The sequence below is a fragment of the Chroicocephalus ridibundus genome, chromosome 19, assembly GCF_963924245.1.
Source record: "Chroicocephalus ridibundus chromosome 19, bChrRid1.1, whole genome shotgun sequence".
Classification (NCBI taxonomy): Eukaryota; Metazoa; Chordata; class Aves; order Charadriiformes; family Laridae; genus Chroicocephalus; species Chroicocephalus ridibundus.
Window position 1 is genome coordinate 8,975,608 of NC_086302.1, and position 21,528 is coordinate 8,997,135.

The following is a 21,528-nucleotide window of genomic DNA, read 5'->3' on the forward strand; positions in this document are numbered from 1 at the left end:
GTGGCCCAGAAGGCCAACAGCATTCTGGCCTGTGTCAGGAACAGTGTGGCCAGCAGGACTGGGGCAGTGACTGTCCCCCTCTACTGGGCACTGGTGAGGCCCCACCTCGAGTGTTGTGTCCAGTTTTGGGCCCCTCACCACAAAAACATTAAGGTGCTGGAGCGTGTCCAGAGCAGGGCAATGCAGCTGGTGAGGTGTCTGGAGCACAAGTCTGGTGAGGAGCGGCTGAGGGAGCTGGGGGTGTTCAGCCTGGAGAAAAGGGGGCTGAGGGGGGAGACCTTCTCGCTCTCTGCAGCTCCCTGAAAGGAGGGGGTAGCCAGGGAGGGTCGGTCTCTTCTCCCAAGGAACAGGTGATGGGACAAGAGGAAACGGCCTCAAGTTGTGCCAGCGGAGGTTTAGGATGGATATTAGGAAAAATTTTTACACTGCAAGGGTTATTAAGCATTGGAACAGGCTGCCCATGAAGGGGTTGAGGCACCATCCCTGGAGGTATTTAAAAGATGGGCAGACATAGTGCTTAGAGTTATGGTTTAGTGATGATTTTTGTCAGAGTTAGGTTGGACTAGATGATCTGAAAGGTCCCTTCCAACCTGGGCGATTCTCTGATTCTATAGCTATAGTTATATAGCTACAGAGTTACAGCAGCTCCCTCCTCATGAAGTTTAGCACATTTGAGAAAACGTTGGCTTGCACTTCTCCCACGGACAAAAAAATGCAGTTAGAACTGCCTTTGAAAATGGATTTTTTCTGGCATAGTGAAGAGTGTTTAAAATACGACATTTCTGTAAATTGGTCATTGTATAATTAGAAGCTTAAGTTCAATGTATTTTTAATATAACACATGCAGTCATCTCCATCTTTCCATTTCCAACAGTAGGAAGAAGATTGCACAACTGCAGGGGAAGAATAAATGGGTTCTCAGGAATATTCAGTGAACTGATGTTGCAAAAATTCTCATGCATTAAAGTAGTACAAATTCCCCGCCAAATCATCCAGCAGTTCTCAGGATAGGACAAGGACAAATCCACATCTACCAACTGCACATTTCTACTTGCAGCTACGTTTCACAGAGGTGAAAATCACGCTTTTCCTCTCAGACATCTTCTTATGCACTCTGAGAACAGGGAGCAATTTTAAGTCAGGTGGAGCTCAGTTCTCTAAAGCAATGGATCCTGTGTGTCACCAAGTGGTCTCTGGCCATATAAATGCCAGGCAAGACTTCTTTTCGTTCATAACAATCCTACGTCCTGACATCTTTTGCAGACAAAGCCTCTCACACTGAGATTTTTTTGAGTCTACCGCATCCTCTTATGCTTCATTTTTTCCATATTTAAGGCAGGTAATTTAAGTTTCTATTTTAACCTTTGGGCTTGGATGTACTAGTACCTCAGCCAGAGTGTCTTAAAATGGGAATTTCCAGGGTACCCTGACACCACTGACTAGGCCTCTGTGGTCTGTTTCTAACCAACAAGGACCTTAAATGACTTTGACAATTCCCTTGTAAAGGTCTAAAGTGAAATGAGCCCACTTGGTACTTGAAGCCCAAGGTACACTGTGCCGATAGCCACGGCAGACTTACCGGCTTGGACCCTAGAGGACATGGGTCAGCTTCGGCACAGTGTGACCATTTTCTTCCTGTGCGGGAAGAAGCAGCAGGCGGGACCTGCTGCTACAGCAGAGCCAGGGGAAAGCGCCTCACACACAGTCTTGGGGACCACTGTCAGATGGTCCCACTACTGTCTCCCTGTCCTTGGCTAGTGACAGGCACATCATATAACTTCAGATAACCATGGCAGAAACACTTGCAGCGCAGGCAGCCACCCTGGGCATCCTTCGAATCATAGAATCATTTAGGTTGGAAAAGACCCTTGGGATCATCGAGTCCAACCATCAAAGCCAGGGAGTCCATCCTTCATAGCCAGGGAGAGAAACACGCACAGTTAGGATGTGATTCACCTCTCGTACCTCAGCTACCTGTCTCTGTAGGACTCATTCTCCAGATCCAGTGACTAGATTTCCACTGGCGGCAAAGGAAGCGTAGCATGGGTCTAGGTGAGGCAAAGATCCCCCTTGTAGATTTTTAGGCAGGATTAAATGACCTACCTCCTGTAGAAGGAAATTCCTGCTGAAATACGGGTGGGATAATGGCATGTGGTACCAAGAAGCTGGGTTTCACGTGACTGCAGAAGGGACCCTACTCGGAGTGCAACATGGACGGTACTGGTGGGACACCGACAGGGCCCCCACAGGCGCAGACTTTGCTGAGCAGTGGGACTATGGAGAGGGAGATCCAGGATGGTGTGCTGTCACAGGGGCAGATACCAGGAATGACTAAAAAAGCTGTGGTGACACAGCCTTTGGAAAACATCAGTGTCTGTCCTACTATTAGTACTTTACGTGTTTTCTTCTGGAAAAGAGCCGATGCATAGTGCTTGCCTGGTGTGAAGCTCGGATGTCTCCAGGGAAAGCGCCCTGAGTGACAGAGCTCCCTCCACCACAAGCTCTTCCCTCGAGCTCGTTCACCTCCTGTTGCTGCAGGGATCAAGAACTGCACCTCTCGTTAGTCTTTACATGATAGCACTAACTAGATCAAGATGTGGCCTTTGGACACCCCACGGGTATTAACGGACTCCAGCATTGCATTTATAAATAAAGATTCATCATTGATCAATATGAGGGACAGGATCAATGAGGCCCTGCAATGGCTCAGGAATTGAACTTCAGGCAAAACCAAATTTTTTCTGGTTAAAAGCTTTTTTTTGAAGAGGCTCCACAATAAAAGGCGTACCAGTGGTTTTACAGGAAAGTACCTGTAGAGCAGCTACACGGAGCACCTCCAGAGCCCTGGTTTGGATGGTCCTTCTGTTCAGCACAGTCCTGTTACATCTAACTCTGTCTTGCCTGCATGGTACAGGATACTGTGGCACCTGGATCTGCCAGGTGACCAGAATTAAATTTTCATGGAATTAGAGCTATGGGAAGCAATCACAGCCATGCTTTTTCATTTACTTCTCTATCAAGTTCACAGCTTGATGGTTTCAGAGTAAGATGCTCGAGTTTGACATTTAACTTGAGCTGATCATCCCTTTTTTACCCTCTGTCAGAGCAAAGGATGGGATGGGCTTGTTGCAGGAACACGTTTGCACTGCATAGGAAATATTCACACCCTGTTGGCAGGAGAGTGAATCAGAAAGAGTTTCATGGGAGTGACGCTCCGACACAGCCCAGGGAGCGCGTGCAGAAGAATGATATCCTGAAACAACTGAGGTGCAAAAATTCTTTTTCCGATCTGCTCATAGAGGAAACTCCATGGAAGATATTAGGCTTCCACAGTTTGTCACTCCAAAATGAGGCAGAGCAAATATCTTGATATAAGGCAACATTTTGATAGAGGTTTATCACATAGCTACATGATTCTTCATGGAACCTGCTTCTCACATCTCCTAAAGCAGGTGGGGTTAATCTCATGTAACTGTACATGGTTAATTACTACCTAAGTCTAATCCTTTTGACTACCAGAGGGACAGATCAACCTCCTCTTCCTCCTGAGGGTTGCTCAGTTGAGTGCTTTTGAGTGTCTGAGTAACCCCCTCAGATATATTTATTTCTGCTGACAATAAAGCAAGCCCATAAGACTAGCTCAGACTGAGACAACCAGCTCTTGGATGGTTCTCCTGCTCCTTGGATGGTTCAACCAGGTCCTGTGGCTAGCTGTGGTGAGACCTTCTCTCGCCCTGCTCCTCGGGGTTACCGTCAGGGACAGGATAAGGACCACCTGCACCAAAAGGAAGATCCTCTGCAGCTGGATTTGCTCTGGCACTTGGCTGCAGTGCTTAGGTTAGCTAAGACACGGGAGAGTGACGAGTATTTCCAGCTGATGATTCAGATCTCTCACCCGCCCTCCCAGGCAGACAGCTGCTCTGCCACGGATGTTCCTCTCAGTAATTTACATGCTGTGTTAGTGGCAGCTCAGAAGGGGCTGAGCTCTCTCCCGTATTTGTGAGGCAAGTGGGTTTTGTTCTTTGGGAAGCAGCTTTGAGCCCTCCTGCCAGCAAGAAAAGAAAAAAATGCCCTGGGGAAGTGATCCTTGCAGGATGCTCTTCAGACTGGAAGTGGCTTGTTCAGGAGGGCTGAGGTGGAGGGGGCAGGGGGAGGTTCAGGTGGAGGTTGTGCCCAGCGTGCGCCCAGGAGCGTGGTCTGTGCTTGTGAGGAGGGACTCTGCCACGGCCCAGCGGCTGCCAGACAGAAACTACAGACTCTAACTGCCCTGGCAGAGGAGTTGTCACATATTGTCGGCCTACCTCCTTCTCCCAGTGAAGCATGGTGTGGAATTTAGATAACGAGGCGAAGTCTCTGTGTTCAAAGAGCAATTCAGACTGGCTTTGCTATCTCTTGTGCAGCCCAGGGGAGTGAAGGCTTGTCTGGCTACCACAGGATACATAAATAACGTGGAGTCCCGGGGAGCCAGGACAGCCCTGCTTTTCGTCAGTAGAGACAGTAAAATCAAGATAACAGAGACTTTGTGTAGCTCTTTGTTTCCTCGAGAGGCTGCTGTGCCTGATAATTGACCTGTGCCTCATTACCTGTGAAATGTATATTAAAGTTGACACCCCTGTATACGATAATGAAGATTTCAGAGATCACGCTAAAGATATGTGACTATAGCACTCATCTCTCTGCCCAAATCATACTACACGTCACCTAGGGGAGGGAAACCATGTCAATTTGGAGATAAAAAGACAGAGAAAATGACTGTTAAATTGAGAGAGAAGAAAGTTGATACCTGTCGGACCAGCCGACGGGCTGCGTTCTCGTCCCCCACGCCAGGCAGGGATGCCATGCTGGGTAAGCGCTGCGCCTTCATCCTCTGGGGAATGTTACACCCTGGTTGTCGTATTATCATTATTTTTACTAGCAATATTAACCTTAATTAATTAGTGCTATTGTAGTTAGTGAATTTATCAATGGCAATCTCAAACCTGTTCTGTCGCTCTCAATAAACTAATTTCAATTACTTACAAATGTGATTCAGTGACAGTCCTTTGGTGGGACTCTGACAGACAAATATTGAAACTATTATTATTTTTGCTAGACTAATTTTGATTATTTGTGAATCTGACTCAGTGAAAGTCCTTTGCTGGGACTCTGATAGTAAATCAGTGAAAGTCCTGGGACTCTGTCAGACAAATACTGAAACTACAGTCCTTTTAACGTGACACATGGTATGATAGTGGGATCACTAGAATGTGAGTTAGAGGGAAGGGTTTTAATAGGTGAGAGAGACTAATTTTTTGCCCTTCCAGATGTGCATTCTTCTTTTTCTTAACTCTCTGCCTTGAATTAGCCATTTCTCACTTTTACCATTCTTTTTAAACTACGTTGTCCAGCTTTGGAGTCCATCTGAGTTTGTCACAGGTAATTTTTCTGGACTTTTTTTAAAAGAGAAAAATGTTTATATCTGAGAAGAAACTATTTATTAATATAGATGCACTGTCAAAGCAGCACATCTTTTCTTCCCCATCTCCCCCCAAAATATTTCCAAAGGGTGATCTATGGACAAGACGAGGAAGTCGTAATTGTGGCACCTTTTTTTTTCCAGCTCTGCTACAGATGGTCAATACAAAAATTGACATCTTTCCTCTTATGGGGGAGTTGTTTCCAGCTAAATACCCTAACTTCCATGGTTACCAGTTACTTCACCTCTTAACTATCTCTAACGCTGTGTTGGCTGGACAAGAAGCAGCAGACCCATTCCATGTTGTCCTTCACTTCTCTGGCAGCTTGTCCTCTTCGAAGGACTACAGAGAAGCTCACAATCATGAGGGGCTTCTGCTGCTCAAGCAACAGCTTTTTGCTAAAAACTGTGGTTTATGCTGCTTGAGATCCATCCTATGTCCCAGGGATCAAGCCCAGAAGAGTACCCCCTTTCTTCTTCCAGAAAGATATCTGCTTTGCTCATTAAAGGTCTCTTCGTCTAAATGTGGACAGGTCACATCAAGAGCAAATATTTAGGGGAAACATCAAGAACTGCAAATGCCAAACTGTAAGTAGCTTATTAGGAATTCGGTGAAATACAGAATAACATCCCCAAAAAGTCTCACAATGTGCTTTATCATTGTGGGAATGCTGCTTTCACTGCAGCAGCATTTGATGCTAACCTGTCACTTCCTTGCAGTGTCATTTACATGCTTTGTTAAGTCTTATTCTAGTTCTACTGATCATGTAACACAAAACAGACTGGTTTGCATTTTCTTGCTAATTTCTCCTCAGAGGAAAGTTTTCTTAGGCAAGCACAGATGATTTCTACGGCTGATGGCATATCTGTCCATGCCCATAGCTTCCTTCTTTAACACATCTGACGTGACAGCACCCTGCCTGCTCAGCAGAGTGAATGTGACACACTTAGCCTGGAAGCACAGCCCTTGCCTGACTCTTCCCTTGTTCGCATATCCGTAGATTTCAGAGAAGCTGAAGCTGAGAATATCTCTGGAGTTCCCCACCTAATGATACACCTCCATGCCTCTTGGGCGCACTCTGTGCAATTTCACATCCTGGAAAATACCTGTTCTGGAACTGTGATTCCTTGAAACAGAGCAGGATTCTGGCAAGGGCACAGCTAGTTGTAGGCTGGGGGTTCTGCATGACTATCCCAGAGTCTCTGCTATAGTTACAAAAACTTTATTTCAGGAGAAGAGGATGCTGACAAAGCAATTTCTACAGGTCCTTAACTCCCTGACCCGTTATTATAAGCTCACGGGTCCATTACTTGAGTGTCTAAATGAACAGCAAGCTGGTTATTAGTAGTCTCATTTGCGCACCCTGTTCAGATTCTGCAGGTTTCACCAGAGAAGCCACAAAACAAAAGAAATGTATGAAGATGTGTGCCCCCTTGGAGGCTAGGCCTGAGCGAGAGATGCCTGTTTTCCACACCAGTCCATTTGGGATCCAAAAAAAGGGGCACGCTTTTCACCATGGATGCTGCAAGGTGGCCCAGGAGCCCCCACGAGAGATGGATGGCAGCTCTGTGGGTATTTAGAACAAAACATTTTGGCTAGTCAGACCCTTCCCAGATCCAAAGTGCTGCAGGCAGAACTTCTAGAGTCACGTCTAGCGGATGTCTGGCAGTGTAGGCTGGCTCTCCGAGCCCAGGTCTCACCAGGAAGGCACCTTGGAAAGCATCCTAGAAATGGAGATGCTCGGAGAGCCATACTGTGAAACAGAGACTGGAGATGCATTTTATACTTGCTTTCTTAGTAACTTTTGTTTCCAGTGATCCATCTGTAAGTCTGACCAGAGACAGCACTAGTGCAGAATTTTCTGGTAAGTCGTTTCCAGAGGCAGCAGGTTAACACGGAGAGCAGGAGAGCCGGAAGGAGCAATAGGGAAATCAGCTCACGAGAATATTTCCTAGTGCTTTGCAGAGTGGAGTTTTGCTTTGCTTTCAGCAGAGATTTAGAAAAGCTTTTCTTCTGGTGGTGGCAAACCAGCACCTCTTCTGCAGAGGAGCACTCTTGCCTCGAGCTAACCCCGAATGCCCTGTGAGACAGGTTTATGCCTCTTAAAACAAAGGGATCATATAATTATAAAAATTATATATTATATAATTATAAAGCCACCTTCTGCGGCTTTGAAGGATGGCTCTCCCAACCTCTACCCAACCGCAAAGCCAAATAAAGACCCCAGTGATAAGGAAAAGCCCAAGACAGCGCAGGACCAACAGACCTGGGGATGATAATAGAAAACTAAGCAGACTTTCACACTGTATTTGGACACCCAAAGGAAGTTTTTGGTAGGTAGTACCTTCAGAGGAGTCATATAACAGGAAGGCAGCACATCTGTCTCTTCAGCTCACCTGGATTATTGCTCTTTCCTGTGTGTGAACAACCAGAAAAGCATTTTACTGCATACCTGTTCATCAGTGAGCAACAAAGCTGGGCTTGTGGTGTGTTCTTAACTCTAAAGCAAGAAATCTCTTTGCTGGAAATTTTGAGGAAGCAATGGGGAGTGTGCCAAGCATAAGCCAGTGTATCTTTAATTGCCTGAATAGTACTAGCATGATTTTCTTTCCATCGTGGATGCAAAGTATGAAATACAGTAACTATGTACGGAAGTCAGTGGTCCAGCTAGTTCCAGTGAAGCAGAAGTTAATGAGAGGGTTCAGCAGCAGGGAGAAAACCCAAAGTGACAAATCGTTCCTGAACATTTAACACACCTTCTCTCACACACAGGACAGCCACCGGACACAGACAAGATGTTTTCACCTGAGCAATTACACCTGCAGTAAGAACAAGCAAGCGGAGACCAATGAGGTGGCATGTCCCAGTGCTTCTGGTGGGGAGGCTCTTTCTTTCCTCTGATCCCTTTCTTCTCAGATGAGTTGTTCTTGCTATGGGACTAGACTCTGTCCCTAAACTCCATGATGGAGTTTAGCTGGGAGACTCCTGCACCCAGGAGGTCCTGTGGCCTCTGTCCAAGCAAAACCTGTTGCACTGTGCCTTGCCCTCCTGCTCTTTCCTCCTCTTTCCATGAACTTTTCTGGAAACTGGAAGAAACATGCTTAGTTTGGGACAGCAGAGGAGGTGAGGGAAAGCCAAGTCTGCCTCTAGACCCAGCGCCAGCTGAGACACCGTGTGGCAGCACTCGTCCCTGCCCTGGGAGAGGGCATGGGTGATGCCAGCATCACAGCAGGGCCACATGTTCAGAGGCGGCTCTGCGGGGAAGCATGAAGCAGAGGGGACAACTGGTATGGCAGATACAGTGAAAGCATCAACACCAATCAAACTGTGGTGCTTGTGTCACATATATTTGCAATCCCAGTGTCACACAGGTGTCACAGAGTTTCTAACTCAGAGACGCGGTCCAGCCCTGTTCTTCATATACACCATTCCTTCCCCATCCAGGAATCTACTTCCATGTGCCAGAATCCCCTTCACTTCACTGGCCACAGCTTCACCCAAACCAAGGGAAACTTCCACCAGGAGTCTCCTGCTTCCCATGGAAAGCCAGTGGAGGCCGTGTCTGAGGAGACTGCGGCTCCTCTCACCACGAGCAGGAGAGAACAATGGACTGGGCTTTTTTACACCATGTAATGGGAGTCTAGCAAACGGAGCTGAGAGACAGGGCGAAGGTCCAGCTTACCAAATGCCCACCCACGCTCCAGGCGGAGCAGCATATTGGCACAGGGTCAGCTGCTACCGCCACAGGGCATCCCACCCCTGCCGGAGGAGCTGTGGGCCAAGTGGTTTTATTCCTAAGGCAAAATAAACAGTATCTCCTTTATTTGACATTTAAATGTTACTTTAGTGCTTAGCTCTTTTTTTGCCATGCTTAAAGGTTTCTGAGGTATTTTAATCCAGTGCTATGAAAATGAACAATGTCTTTATCTGTTGAACTTCATGAGCAAAGCACTTATCTAATCTAGCTGTCTGCTAGAATTTTAAAAGTAAATTACTAAATTCCTTAGGTACTAAAGCTCGATTGTGAACCACCTCAGTGCGTTGGGGGCGCTTGCTAAAATTCTCAGGAAAAAATTGGATCAGACCCAGGGGAAACATCCAAAATACCTTACTTTAATGACAACGCCAGATACTGAAGCAATTATTTTGAAAGCATGGAATTTAAATACGATATTAAAACGAAAGTAGCTCCGTGGTTATAAAAAGGGAGCTAGCAAAAGAAAAAAACCTTACTAACAACCATGAAAAATAGAGAGCAGCCCGGACTCCGATGTTATCTAAGATATGACACAAATATAACAAAAGCTCAACAAGTAGCCTGTTGTCCTTATGTCAACATTCACCTCACAAAAAACCTTTGACTGATTGCTTTGACTGTCTCTTTGTTCAGTGAACTCAACGAAGCTCTGCCTGCCTCTGGGTGCAAGGGCTCTGCTTGCCAGACAGCCCCAGTACCGTTTCCCAGTGGAGTAAGGGGCCGGCTGCTATGTGGTAATGTCACGCCTGGAGGCTGCTGCCAAATGATGGTCCCTCTCTGGCTGAGCACATGGCCCTGTGTTTCTCCTTTGCTTTGCTTTTGGTGGAGGGGACTTATATTCTAATTATAGGCACATTTCTAAGAACGTTCACAGAGAGCCCACAGTCCTGAAACACGAACTGAAAGAAGCGAGAGGGCTGATGACCCTTGTTTTTGTTGCATGTTCTTCAATGGGACTTCTAGTGATGTGGCAGCGCCATTTCCTCCTCAGCTGCCAGCAAAGCTCTGGCCAGCTCTGTAGCTCTGGGAAGAAGCCAGGGCTGTGAATGGTCTGCATGGAGCCATGGCGTTATGAATGACCATGTCGCCCATGCACATAGCCTTCAGCAGGAAGGTGGCTTTGTCCTGAGGAACTGCAGGGAGCCCCAGGAGAAGGAGCTTGTGCTGTGGTGGTGGGACCGGGAGTGACTGCACTGTGGAACAACCTGGGTACGCAGAGGAATGGTTCATGGATATAAATGACGATGTTAACTGTGCAGTCGCATTAAGCTCTCATTTCATCCTCAGGCAGATGTCCCCAAGGCTGATGAATGATTCCACAGACCCTAACAACCACCCTACACCCCACTGGAGAAAGCCATTTGTGTCTGGAAAATGAGCTCAGAATGGCAAGACGTACATGTCTAAAGTTTGTGTAGAGGAGTATTGCTTTGACTGAATGGGTCTATTCAAAATGGTCCATTGGGCCACACAATTTTTAACTTCCAACTAAGGCAAACAGTTTCTGCAGTGATGTCCTCTGGGGGGGGTTTTCCAGGCTGTCTTTTGCCATCTGTGTCTTAGTTGGCTTTGGTTAGATCTTGAAAGGAACTGGCAGTCAGTAGATCTCTAGAGCCAGGGAAGCAGGAGAGCTATTGCTTTTCCATTGCACGTTTTCTATAGCCATTGCTAACTAATTAGTTTCAGGAAAGTGTCCTTAACATGCATTCCCTTAACAGCATTTTTAAGGACCCATGTCACTCAGACAGTCACGTTTTCCACTCAGGCAGTCTCTTAAGGTCTGGGTAAGCTGTGCCTGGAAACTGGGAAGTAGGTACCAAAAAAAAAGCCAAACCATTCTGGCTCCCTACACCTCCCATAGTTCTGCAGTGCTTTTCCCTTTTACCCCCCAGCACCATGACACAACCTCACAAGATGGTTCAGAGCAATATCTTTAACATTGATGTGTAAAGCCACTGCACTGGCACGCTGGATCGCAGCCCGCATGGCCAGAGCTGGAACAAGCAAGGCGAGTGCTGAATAACAGGATGGACTTCCCAAAGTACATTGGCAGCAAAAGAGAGGCTAAAAAAATTGTGTCCCCTTGCTTAATTAGGCAGAGAACCTGGTGACAAAGGACATGGAAGGTTAAAGTACTCTGTACCTTCTTTGCCTCAGGCCACCCATGTCCTTGACCCTTATTGCAGAGTGTGGGAGTGAAGTGTGTCCCACAGCAGAGGAAGCTTGAGCTAGGGAACATCCAAGTCAATTGGACATATGCGAATCCATGAGGTCTGATGGGATGGATGCCTCCAAGGCTGCTGAGATAGCTGGTCGACGTCATTGTGAGGCCAGTATCATCTTTGAAAAGTTGTTTGGAGGAGAGTCCTGAAGGTAAGTGTTACACCCTCTTCAAGAAGGGAAAACCAGGGAACATGTGAAGGTGATGGAGCAATCCTCCCGTCCAGGCATCTGAAAGACAAGCAGGGATTTAGCAAGGGAAAATTGTGCCAAACTAACCAGATTGGTTGCCTTCTGTGACAAGACTAGCTCCTCATGGGAGGAAGTAGTGGATGTTGTACGTCTTAACACTCACAAGGCCTTTGACATGGACCAATTAGAGCAGGTCCAGAGGAGGGCCACAAAAATGATTATAGAATCATAGAATTGTCTAGGTTCGAAGGGACCTTTAAGATCATTGAGTCCAACCGTTAATCCAGCACTGCCAAGCCCACCACTAAACCCATGTCCCTCAGCACCACATCTACACGTCTTCTGAATACCTCCAGGGGTGCCGACTCCACCACTTCCCTGGGCAGCCTGTTCCAATGCTGTATAACCCTTGCAGTGAAGACATTTTTCCTGATATACAACCTAAACCTCCCCTGGCACAACTTGAGGCCATTTCCTCTTGTCCCGTCGCCTGTTCCTTGGGAGAAGGGACCGACCCTCCCTGGCTACCCCCTCCTTTCAGGGAGCTGCAGAGAGCGAGAAGGTCTCCCCCCTCAGCCCCCTTTTCTCCAGGCTGAACACCCCCAGCTCCCTCAGCTGCTCCTCACCAGACTTGTACTCCAGACCCCTCACCAGCTCCGTTGCCCTTCTCTGGACACGCTCCAGCCCCTCAATGTCTTTTTTGTGGTGAGGGGCCCAAAACTGAACACAGCATTCAAGGTCAGGTCTCACCGGTGCCAAGTACAAGGGACGGTCACTGCCCCAGTCCTGCTGGCCACACTGTTCCTGACATAGGCCAGGATGCTGTTGGCCACCTTGGCCACCTGGGCACACTGCTGGCTCATATTCAGCTGGCTGTCGACCAACACCCCCAGGTCCTTTTCTGCCGGGCAGCTCTCCAGACACTGCCCCAGCCTGTAGCATTCATGGAGTTGTTGTGACCCAAGTTCAGGACCAAGAACTTGGCCTTGTTGAACCTCACACCATTGGCCTTGGAATCAGAGGGCTGGAATATCTTTCCTATGAAGAAAAGCTGGGAGAGTTGGGATTGTTCAGCCTGGAGAAGAGAAGGCTCTGGGGAGACCTTTCAATACATAAAGGAGGCTTATAAGAAAGATGGAGAGAGACTTTTTATCAGGGCCTGTAGTGACAGGACAAGGGGTAACCGCTTCAGACTAAAGGAGAGCAGGTTGAGATTAGGTATAAAGAAGAAATTCTTTACTGTGAGGGCAGTGAGACACTGGAACTGGTTGCTCATGGGAGTTGTGGGTGCCCTGTCCCTGGAAGGCCAGGTTGTATGGGACTTTGAGAACTGGAAGATGTCCCTGCCCATGGGAGAGGGGTTGAACTAGGTGATCTTTGAAGGTACCTTCCAACCCAAACCATTCTGTGATTCTGTTTCTGTGGTCTCCCATTGTTGCCTCACAGTCAGACTGGTGAGATAGTGGGTGATAAAGCAGATGGAATACCGTCTGGATTGCCAGACCCCAAGGGTTGTGATCAGCTGTACCAAGTCCAGTTGTCAGCCAGCTGCTAGTGGCGTCCCTCAGGGAAGGACACAGGGACCAACACTGTTTTGTGTCTTTATTAACAACCCAGATGATGGGACAGAGCACACTCTCAGCAAGCTCGTGGATGATGGATGTGGGGGACGGTCAACACCTTGTAGAGCGTAGCTGCTGCTCAGAGGGACCTTCTTTACAACAAGGGTGGTTCATCCTTGGAGATATTCAAACCCTGACTTGGGCAGATAAGGTCTTGGGCAACCTGTTCTAGCTGACACTGCTTGAGCGGAGGGAGGGGTGGGGGGGGTGGACAAGATGATGTCATGACGTCACTTCTAACTTTTGTGATTCTGAAGCCAGCAAGTTGAGGAAAGTGCATCTTCCCCTCTTTGGCACTTTTGAGACTATCGTTGGAGCCCTGTTTCCAGTCTTGCCACAAGAAAGACACGGATATACTGACGCAAGTCCAGCAGAGGCCACCAAGATGATCAGGGGGCTGACACGTCCACCAGGATGATCAGGGGGCTGAAACATATTATGTACAAGGAGGGGCTCACGGAACAGAGTTTGTTCAAACTGGAGAAGAGAAGGCAAAAATAAGATCTCATTGTCATCTGCAGGCACCTAATGGAAGGGAGAAGGCACAGCCAGACTCTACTGTGCGGTCACTGTGCACAGTGAAAGGACAAGAGGCAACAGACACAAGCTGCGACAGTGGGAATTCCAATGAGATATTAGGAAATAATTTCATTGTGGAGATAGTCAACCAGTGGAATAGGAGCCCAGAGGAGTTTGTGGACTACTGAGTTGAAGCTCACCTGGACCAGGCCCTGAGCAACCTAATCTGCTCAGAGTGGGAGAGTGTCCTCCTGAAGTTTCTGCCAGTCTGTTCGTCTTTATGAGTCTAGATTCCATCTGATTAGACGTGCCTTATCTTCTCCTTTTTAAATTTTCTTTTTCCAGTGTAATTTCGAACATGTTTGAGATCAGCACAGATAGTTTCCTTTTTTCACTGTTCAGTTCCCCCACAAAAAACCCACAGTGAGATAATGCCAAATACAAGGAAGAGAAGAAGATGCAGCCAAAAGTAACAAAAATTCATTCAAAATTTTGTACAAAAAAAAGCAGCAGAAAAAAATAACCAATGAAAAATTTAGAAACCCAAATGTTCAAAAATTTCAGAAGATATTTTGGAAAAAAAATTTACAATTGCACAAAATGGAAATTATTTTGAGATTTTTTTTTCCCAATATTATTTTCCAGATATGGTTTCTAATTCGTAATTACCTATAAATTTGCAAATTAGGAATAATTACTCACTGTCTGGACATTCTGTCTTTCTCCTGACTAAAACCACCAAGGCCAGATTCTTCTAGATGAATCACTGTCCTGGTTCCGGTGGGGATAGGGTTAATTTTTCCTGGTATTCCATGCCATGTGAGCCACGCCCACCCTGAGCTGCCGGGGGAGGGGGCAGGAAGTTGCTGCTTAAAAGCGGGCTGGGGCGCTGAGGCGCCCGGTCCGGCTGGCGAGCTGCGGGGAGCAGCGGTTTCGTAATCGTGTTTGTATATTCCCCTATCTGTGTTGTTGTTGTTTGCCTGTTCCCTTTGCTGTCCTGTTAAACTGCCTTTGTCTCAACCCAAGAGTCTTGCCTTTTCTTACGATTCTTCCTGTATTAGGAAGGCGCGAGCGAGCGGCACGTGGTTCTTTGTTGCCGTGTGAGGCTAAACCACGACAATCACGAACCAGAAGATCACAGATCTTCCATTCCCAGGTTGATCCTTCTTTTTTCCCACTCCACTTTCTTGCCACTTGAAACAATGAAATGCGTAATTTTGAAACATGCATTAAAGACATCATCATTGGATTTGTTCACCTGCATTATTCCTCAGTATCTGTTTTGTCTCCTTCCTCTGTCTATGTACATAGAACTCTCTATGGGGAATGCCCTCCCCTGGGATGTGCCCATGGGAGCACTGGGGTCGCTGGCAGTTTGCCATCAATGGAAGTGCTTCCACAGGGAGACAACGCTTTCCTCCTCTTTTTCATCCTCCGCTATCGTGGCAAATGGCAGTCCATTAATCTTTATTTATGAATCTCCATCCTCAGAGATTTTCAGATCTCAGCTGGGTATGGCTTTGAGTAACCTGATCCACAGCTTTCAGGGGCCCAGCTTTGACCAGGAGGTTGGACTAGAGACCTCCAGGAATCCCTTCCGGTTATTCTGTGATTCGACTCCTGTTTCTTTATGCAGCAGCTATTTCAGAGTCTCTGACATTTATGAAAATAATAGCGGAGCTGAGATGCCACCACCGCCACAGAGGACATCTCGGCTGTTTGCCCATGTGCCTTGTCACAGTCTTGTGTGCTGCAGCTCTTCGTTGTAGAGTTGTGTCGTAGAGAACATGCACTTCCCACGGACTGTGTTTTCTCACAGCTTTCCTTTTAACAAAACACGTTGTTAGGGACATAATGGGAGTTGACAGGGACAAGTGGTCTTGTAAATATAATCAAAGTGTATTGTGCTTCAGAATTCAGTATTTTCTCTTGCTCTCTTCTTCACACACTTAATCTCATAATAGCCTGTAAGGCAAGGGAAGGATGGCAAATAACAGGCACAGATCTACCACTTTTAATGAAGAATACAAATATTTAGTCAATAGTGTTCACATTAATGAGCACCTGGGGCAGATGGACATTTCCTCCACAGAGAATTCATGACAACGTCAGAGCTGAATGTCAGCCCAAAATCAAAGATTCTTGGCTGCTGTATACGGGGATCACTGTCAAAAGAAATAAATGTTGACTCAGCCTGTTTATAGCCCTTTCCTTTCCATGCTGTGACTGATGATTGCTCCATGTGCACTGAGCCCAGACCCAGCCAGTAGTGGACATGGCACTCACCAGACCATGCGTGGACATCCTGCACGCGCACTGGGTACCCCTCTGCATCGGTTCTCAACATGTCTCAGAGTGAAACTCACTGGACATCCTGTGCAATGCCCGTCCCACTGAGGGTGGGGTGCAGAGGGTGTGCTGCCCTGGTCCTGGGTGGGTTTTACCTGAGGGGAAGCAGTAGTCGCAACTACAGCTGATGACAGTTTTGATTTAAAAATATATCAGTTCAGTAAATCATGAGTGCTTTGTCCTCTTCTCCTCAAGGACTGCTGCCTTGACCTTTGTCTCTGAGCAGCCACAAGTCAAGCACCTGGGTCCTGATAACCTGGAAAGAAGAACCTGGATATCTTGGGAGTTCAGTCTGGACCCCGAGACCTGACAGTCCACCTTCCCCACAGCAATGTGAGTGCTCGGAAACCTGGGGAAGACCCCCAGGATACGTGACTGTGAACAGCTCTCATGGGCAACTATCACGAACAATTAAAATGCTGTGTGCTACTGATGTGACAGCACCTTTAGAGCTTTTAATCATGGCATCTCCCTAAAGAATGAAATAAAGTTTATTTCCCCAAACCTGTTTTTCCATGAAGCTGTTTTGACTGACATTGGATGGACTGAGTCTCTTTACTGGATCATGGGGTAATGGTTTAAACTAAAAAAGGGCAGATTTAGACTAGATATAAGGAAGGAATTGTTTAGGATTAGGGTGGTGAAACCCTGGCCCAGGTTGCCCAGAGAGGGGGTGGAGGCCCCGTCCCTGGAGACATTCAAGGCCAGGCTGGATGAGGCTCTGAGCGACCTGATCTAGTTAAAGGTGTCCCTGCTCATGGTTGGGGGGGTTGGACTGGATGGCCTTTAGAGGTCCCCTCCCACCCAAACTATTCTATGAGTCTGTGATCTGTGACAAGGTTCGCGCCAGAGCTCCCGGTTCAAGTTCAAACCATGTAGAATACTTTCCAATTTTTTAATATCCACTTTTCAAGTGGGAACATGAGAGCACGCGTCCTCAGCCAGATGTGCTTTACAGAGCTTGGCCTTTATTGTTTTGTTCATGGGACATCAGCCACAGAACAAACGGAAAAGCTTATATGAATCTCACTAGATGGCCAGGATCAAAACGAAACAGTTCTTCATTTACAGTGTGACATACATGTTTTCATTCTAGACAGCACTGAGAGCTTCGGGGTGAGTTGTCTTTGCCTCAGAACAATCAACTGGCAGAGGCAGTTATTGAAAATCACGAGAGAGGCCCCCTGTCTGGGAGCTCGCTCATAAATCTGCTCTCATGTCATGAATCATTCAAAGCTGTTGCTATGCCAAGCAGTGCTATTGCTCTTCCTCCTCGGACTGCCGCTCTGGGGTTTATCACAAGGGTGGTTACAGATAAGGACGCTTGCAGCATGCCTCCAAGTCCAGATATCTGCTTCCATCTCTTAATGAGTTGATCTGCACCACTCTGCCCTCACCACGCTCCTAACTGACACTTTTCAGAGCTGTAATGATTGTTCGCGCCTTTGATTGTTTTACTCTTTATGCCAATTGGAGATTTTCCAGTGAGACGTACGATGAGCAGGAGCTGCCACTCTCCTTAGAGAGTTGGAATTTCCCTTGCTGCAGCCTGTGTCTGTTGCCCTTTCACGGCTGAGAAGAGTCTGGCTTCCTCTCTATAACCCCATTAGTCAGCTGAAGACTCCAGTTAGATTCCCTTTCCCTTATCTTTCCCAAGACGAACAAGCCCGGATCCTTCAGCGCCCCCCAAGCAACGTGCTCCAGTGCCCTGACGCCTCTGTGCCCTCCAGCGGGTTGTCTCCAGCCCTGATGCCAGTGCCATATACTCCATCCAGAAAAGGCTTGACTAAATGAGTGGACGCACAGTGCTGATGGAGATTTCCTCTCCCCTGAGGAAGGAAATTACTGTTTACCTGTAACAGAATTTTTTTTTTTTTAATGTGTAAATAAGGCCTGTGACCACATGGAGCTTCAGTGAGTTCATGGGAACTCACTGAAGTGAACAACTTCACTCAGTGAACAACTTCTTGGAAGCTGGCTGCCTTCTCAGCCACCTTCTGAATCGATCATAAAGTTCAAACAAGTTCAAGTAGCTCTTTGGGGAAGGAGCTGCAAAGCGGTTCCAGGCGCTGGTACAAGTTACCTTAGCAATTATGAGACAGGTTTTGTATTTTGATACTGTACCAATTTCTGAGCATTTCTCTGCCTGATGCAGAGGGAGGAAAATGAGGAGCCTCAGGAGAAGGAAGCATAGATTGGGCTCTGGGCTATAGTCCTTTGCAAGATTGAGAATAAAGCTCTGTAGAGCCAAAACACACCTTCTGTAGAGAAGTGGTGCCTGAGGAACTCTCCATATGCCAGTGTCTAACTGTGAGGTTTGGAATGTGACAAAAACATGGAATTCAGAGGAATATGACTCGCGTAGGAAAAGTAAGTACTGCAAGCTCCCTCCTTTTTTGGAATGTCTGGGTTTTTAATTCGGTTTTCAATGTTAAAAGTGAGGTGACATCAAACACCAAAAAGCAGAGATAATTCCTGAGCCAAAAAGAGGGACCTCGCTTGATGCATCCGCTTTCCTTAGCCAAAGTAAACTTCTTTAACAAGAAGCCGGTACATTTTGTTGACTCAAAAAAGAACCAGTTGGTTAATCACAAGGGCAAACCTCAAGGAAGGACACCGCAGGACACAGAAGACATAGATGTAAATTAGCAATGCGCAAAATTAGGCCGAAAATTAGGAAGGTCCTATGTATTAGTGTTCCGACCACAGCTTAACAGTGAGCAAAAGCAGTTTTGAGGTACTTATTGCAGTTCTCAGGATGACATCAGCCCCCCCGTTCTTCTCTAGTCTGGGCTTGGCAAGGTTTACAGAGGGAAAAAGCATTATCTCTGTTCACATCAGCAAGTGGATCTGGCTGTGATGCATCCACGGGGAGCCACGCTGCTGATGAGGAAGGAGGTATTTTTACTTGGACACCATCCAGGCCATAGCCCATTTTAATGTCATTTCCTTCTCCCAGGGAGGAGGAATTCAGGTGGTGGTTTCCACGCTGTTCAGAATTCACTTGAATTGCTCTGTCCACTGATCCTCCTGTCTGCTGTCCGCGGGGCAACGCGACCACGGCAGTTTCCAGCTCTTGGAGAGCTTCAGCCAGGGCAGTAAAATAACTCCCGTCTCAGCGATTTTGTCTTGACTCGTGTGAGTGGTGCTGGTGTTCAGTATAACACGGCAGTCTTTAAGTAAACCAGAAGCAGACTAGTTTGTGCACACACACGATGCTGCAGAGCTCTTTATTACCGACTGCCACCCCTCCTGTCAGCTCAAACAAGTGAAAACACTTCCCCAGCGTGTCTGGAAAAGTTAAATAATTAATCATCATCTCACTTCCCTGGGGAGTCATGGTAGTCACAGTAGGGGAAGCAACAGCAGCCTAATCTATGAGTTTCATCTTGAGCTAGGTCAGACCAGAGCAGGTGTCAGAACCAAAGGTCCTGGGCTCACTCCTAGGACCGGCCAGCCAACACTCTCCTGCCCTTGGGAAGGAAAGCATCCGCTTTGTCTTTGCTTACCTTCCAGCTACACCAAGGAAGTAAATTGCTTCCCACACTGTGAAAATCTCAAGTTTTTAGCCTTTCTTCTGCAGCAAGGGAATAAAAACCTGAGCCCTTTGAAATCAAACACCCAGGAGATGCACTTCACCACCTTAGAGCAATCACCAACGCTGGTGAGGCGTTCACTCGAGGTTCTGAAGAGCGAGGTTTCATTCTCCTTGTACACATCTGACCTTTCCCTCCTCCTGCTGCCCCAGGGACCCGAGTCTCGGCTGCATCCTAGCCTTGGCTCAGACTGCTGAGGGAATTGTTAAGCTGTGAGAAACAGTGGTGAGAAACAGTCATGCATGATAGGAAGCAAAATGAGAGGTAGGACTGCTGAGATGGGCTGAATTTGAAAAGGAAAAATGGAATCAGCCATGTGAAAGTCAAATAAATGGATGCAAGGAAGACACTCAATAAGACTTTGTGTCCCACAGCCCAAGGAAAAGCCCAGATCTTCTCCAAAGGACCTGCCTCAGACAGCACCAAGTGGTTGCAAATGTCCCCGAGCTACACTGCTGTATGGCTACAACTGCTCCAACACAGGAGTCTATAGACCGAGCGTCACCATCACGTTCTAGTGACTCTGTCAACCTTGCCAATGCAGCTATATTTTTTTCCCAGTGTTAAACAGAAGAGTAGACTCATTTCAAAGGCTCCTTTATCTGTAGATCTGCCTATCTTACTGACGCACACTCATACAGTCTCTGGGCATGTGCACAAATTCTCTCTGTGCACCCACCCCACCAAAAAAAAAAAAAAAAAGATAACATATCTCAAGAAAGAATAGTTGCGTTATTTTTCTAAGCAGGACATTCAACACAGGATATTAAATACAACACTGATTTTGACCTTATAAAGCGTGAGTGAAATGAGCTACAGCCGTTATTAGGCAAGAGAGTGTCTGGGTGATCAAAGTCGGAGGGAGATGAAAAATGTATTTTTTCTTTTTTCGAAAATATCTGAAGACCAGTTTGCACCTTGAAATTCCCTCTGGTTTTCCCAGTCAGCCTAAGGGAAGCCACCAAACACTTCCTTTTTCTGCACGGAATTAATGTTTCAGCTCACATCTGCGAAGCCCCAGCACGGGAGAAGAGGGACTTTACAGCAAACGTCTTCCCTGTGCTGTGGGGACCCTGGTCTCGGCCTCCGGGCGGTGGGGTGAGGCACGCGCTGCCTGCAGAGTGACCGGCAGGACAGCGGGAGCTGAGACCAGCCCGCACACTCTGCTGCAAAGCTCTGCAAGATTCCCCGAAGGATCTCTCGCCTGGAGGGTGGAATTTATTCTTTGGTTGGAGATACAAAAGAGCCAACATCTTTCCTTGCACGCTGTATCGCACCAAACACATTTCCACCCACGAAACAACACCCACATTGTTTGGAAGAAAAATAAGCTGAGAGGCACCTTCTCTAGACTTTCGAAGAAAATCTATTGTAGCTACACTTGTCTCAGTCTGTCTCTAGGGAATTCTGGAGGCTCAAAAGCTTCACCGTGTGTCCTCTCCCAGCCTGGAAGTGACATGATGCTGCAGCGAATTATCATTTTTTTTTGTAAATAAGATTAACAGCATGGTGGTGCAGTTTGAAAAGCCCCCATTTTCCTCTCATTCCTAAGTGAGTTGCAGCTTTGTGACTTACACAATACCCAGCCTCTTCGGGTTCAAAAACATGTTCTATGTCTTGTATTGCAAGGGAGAATAGATGAAATGCTGCTGTCCTGGGAGTAGCCAGCTTTGTGAGGAGATGAAGTTGGGATAAAACCCTCTACAGTTTTTGGAGAAAGCATGGCACTTCTTACGAGACTGACCTCAGGGCAGCAACAAGCACAAACGTTTTGAGCGTTAATGAGTTGTAGCCTGTCACACTGAGACAAGGTGGTG